This window comes from Penaeus japonicus, unplaced genomic scaffold (genome assembly GCF_977035675.1).
Source record: "Penaeus japonicus unplaced genomic scaffold, GWHDUDI00000001_assembly GWHDUDI00000022, whole genome shotgun sequence".
Lineage (NCBI taxonomy): Eukaryota > Metazoa > Arthropoda > Malacostraca > Decapoda > Penaeidae > Penaeus > Penaeus japonicus.
Genome location: NW_028234424.1, coordinates 5108554 through 5112788, shown reverse-complemented (window position 1 = coordinate 5112788; position 4235 = coordinate 5108554).

Genomic DNA, 4235 nt, shown 5'->3' with positions numbered 1-4235 from the left:
TTTTTGATGTTTGTTTATTCTTACCATTTAGATTGTAATTATTTGTATTGGGCATTTATCCTATTCAAATGGCAAAGGAAAGTGCTTGGAATATAGTCGAGATTTATTACAATAAACCAAAGAAAGAGATTGTAAGTGGACACCGAATGCACGTTCAATTTCTGATTATAGCACTTCGGTGCGATCCTTCAGAAATTGTAGCGTAGCTTTTTCTTTGTTTTTTTCCAGCCAATGTACATACAAAAAAGACAAAGTATATTTTACAAATTAAACACACATAATAAGAGTTCAATGTAAAGTTATTCAGATTAACAGACATTACTATATACATTAAACAAAAAAAGAAAATTCTTCCCTGAAGGAGACAACTCACGAGAGTGGTAGATGGAAGGCGAGTGAGCACTCACCCTTGTTTAGAAGGTGTTAGGTCACTTCCCAATGACCCTCAGGCATCTAACCTTACCCGAAAAAGTCTGGCTACGCATGCTCGTTTGCGTAAGCTCGTTAACCATTCATTTGTTATTTCGGCATTTCAGCCCGTATATGATAGGGTCCGAACCCTGGGACTGAGTCGTTTCCTGAAGGGACCAAAAAGAAACTTAACTATTGTTATCAACCTATCAGCAATAGCTAAGAGAGAGTGTTGCAGTGTTACGTATTCTCTCCTCGCTCAATGGAAGCCTGGTTGCGTTCTCCAGTCATAAAAATGGATTTGAGTTTTGTGTGAGACACCTCCTTACCGCCGAACCTGCCTAATGCGAGGAAGCACTTTGGTGCCCACCCCTCAAGCGAAAACGGGAGCTTCCAAGAAAGCTCCGGTAGGCTCAGGCCTTCTTTCTTGTCTTTCTTTCTTTGTTGGATTTATTGGCTATCAACCAGCGGCACGTGCCAAGGTCATTAAGCCAATGGTTCCATTTTATCTCATCAATCTATAGAAGGTCATAAAGATTTGTCTCCTTTAAAAAAGTGATTATTTTTTAATGATTATTTCATTATCTGATAGTAAGTTTCTCCTATTTATTTCTATATTTTTAATTCTGAAGTAGTTTGTGATATGTTGTCTCTGGGGATTGAATCTATTGCAGTTTATTAATATGTGGGCTATTGATAAGACGGAGTTACAGTGTTGGCGCTGTGGAAGGAATTTTTTTTTTCTATATATGGAGTGAGGTGGGTTATTCTTTCTTTCTTGGAAGAAGGTCGGCTATTTGAACCCAGGTCATCAAGGAAGGCTAAGACAAGGGGCGCATCTTACGTATTTTAAGATCACTTTATATGTATTTCAGGCGGAAATACTCTTACACACCCCTTAGACTATTGTGTGGTAATAAATTGTGATCCATAAAACCCAGAAATGTAAAGATATAAAGTGTGAAAATTTATATAAAAGTTAAGCATAAAAAGAGAACGTCGATGTATAACTAAATTAGACTTATATAATCAAAATATTCCAATCAGAATAATTCCTCAAACCGGGTAGGGTTCTTCATAAAATAAATATTCAAGGTTATAAGAGACTCAGTAGGTAGAGGTATATAAAAACACAGAAGTTAGGGCATTTTCAACACATAACTTCAGCTTCAGGGCATATGACAAGGCAGTTTCTCCTCGCGCACAGAAAGGAAATATTCGCACATATGGGCAGTGAGGAAATTAAATGCGGCGCGAGAACCCTAGACTTTATACGCCGGAAGATAAGATTCGTAAATATATATATATTTTTTATGAGTATCCACAACAGCATGACGTGGGGACCTTAAGCCATGGTTATCAGGACAACAGTGGCAACTGTAAAAGAATCATTGTGAGTCGCACTAAGTCGTTCTACAGAATTATGATTTAATTCATTATTGATTTTACGTTATGATACAGTCGCATTGTCAAGAATGTTCGTGAACAAAATTGCAAGTTGAGTTGATGTAAGAGTAAGAGAGTATATGGTGAGCTTATAGAAATACAGTGCTAATAACTACTCACTTTTACTCTCAATAAACTAATGGCGATAAAATAATATTGGGGTGGAAACGTTGTCCTACCAAATTACTATGATTTCATTCATTTTATGCTGTTACGCAATCGCAATGTCAAATGTGTTTGTGAACAGGAGTGTTGCGAGTTAATGCAGAGTGAGAAGGGTGGACGATGTGACTACAGTGAACAATGAGTTCGTGAGTTGAAAGTGAACGGAATGACACAGAGTGTGTGAGTATATGTATGTATGAGTGAGTAAGATGTATTATTTGAAGTTCGTATGTAATTATTCCCTCTAAACAAAACAAAAAAATACATTACGTGAAATTAACATTTAATCCTAATACTTTCGTATTAATTAGCTAGTACAATAAAATCAATCTCTTAAATCATGAAAAATTCGCACAAAGCATATGCGAATAATCATATGAATAATGATAATAATGATGAAATTGATCAGAGTCGGGAATATTTTACGCAATAATCGACTCGCCGGATAAGTGGCTTGCAACATGTACAAAACATCTTGCAAACCTAACAATGTGCTCTAATGCGAGAATAATTTTTACAGCTAAATTGCGTTTGACCGTCGAGAAAGTAGTAGCTTAAGCGATAAGTATGAATTCATACCAGAATCATGCAAGAAAAGAAAAATGATCATGAAATTGACCCGAGTCGGGAATATTTAGGCAATAATTGTCCCGTTAGCGAAACGAAACGTCTTATTGCAAAACTGTGCTCTCTTTCGGGAATGTATTTCATGGCTAATTATGTTTGTTAGGCAAGGTACTAGCTTAAGCTTAAATTTTATGTACGATATATGAAGAAAATCAAGTTCGAATTCGTCAATATAATGAGGCAAATATAAACTAACTGAGAATGATATTAGATTGTAGGTAGTTGATTTGAATAACGACAGAGGAAAGCATTATTCCTTTTTTCATAATCTGTATGGGTAATATGAATATGAAAAAAATGAAAAGGAGAGAAATATCCTCGAATTGCTAGTGTTTTGCCATTTGTCAGTGTTGACGTGTTTGTTTGTATTTGTTTTTGTGTGGCGACATTTGCATGGACATTTGCATTTTTTTTTTTTTTTTCTTTTTTTTTTGTACTCGGAGTTTTTTCCTTAAGCGAAGGAAAAGCGCAGGGGGTTGTTTCCCAAAGAGACACTAACGTAAGTGGGCGTAGACTTCAAACGCGTGAAATTGGAAGCGAGTCTGTAGGGCTAATCCTTAGACGTGTCCTGATATTAAGCGAAGGGAGGAGGCTAGAGTACCTTTGGTCAGGTAAGTCATCCGTGCGATGTGGTCGTCACCTTCAAAGCACGCCTTCATGGGGCAGGGGTCATTTGAGGGAATAGAGCCACTTCCATATCGCAGTTTGTAAATGATTACAATCAATTCTGACATAATCTTCGGACAATGAGGCTAGCTTCCTTGCACTGAAGGATGCAAGCTACAAATGATGGCCAAACGGAAATGGCCTAGAGGATGTCTTAATAACCAATTTTAATCTACACCAATTGCGAAGTACTAGGAGTGAAGTCTTAAAGGCATCAAGGGCATCGCGACTTCGGGCGACATTCAGCACTAAACACGCAGTGAATATGAAAGGAAGGATCACTGTCTGAAAAGCCGCTTTGTTTAACGGTGATTTCCACATCACGCAGGAAGCTGTCTGTCGGAATAGACGTCACATCAGATTTCGTTTATAGATTGAAGGTCAGGAGAATTGGGAAGAGGTTTTGTTTTCAGAATGAAAGGTGGATGGGTTGGATGATGGTGCTACGTCGTCATCCGTATCGTAATATCCTATTAACGTAGCAAGTGGATAGAGCACTTTATCTTTAAAGTCCTTGAAGTATACGCCGTGAGAAAAGAACAAGTGTATACACTTACTATGCGCGGGGAAACGTTATATAAAAGATAACACTATATCACTACGAAGAAAAACACTCAATGAATATATATAAAAAAATATATCATAATGAGATATAACTTCCTTAGAATACGTAACTAAGTAAAACGAGTCGAGAACGGATGGGAAGGGGAAGGAGAAAAGGAGAATACCGCTAACACGACAGACGCATATCTTGGCTTGGTCTTCTTGGCTGACACCAGGATTTCTACTCGCTTGGAAATTCCGTTGCGCTTTCCTCGGCGGTGGCGGGGGGTTTCGGCGATAGGTCAGGGTGTGAGGCACGTAATGAATAGTGGGTAGCAAAGATGCTAGTAGTAGTAGTGTGTGTGTGTGGGAAAACA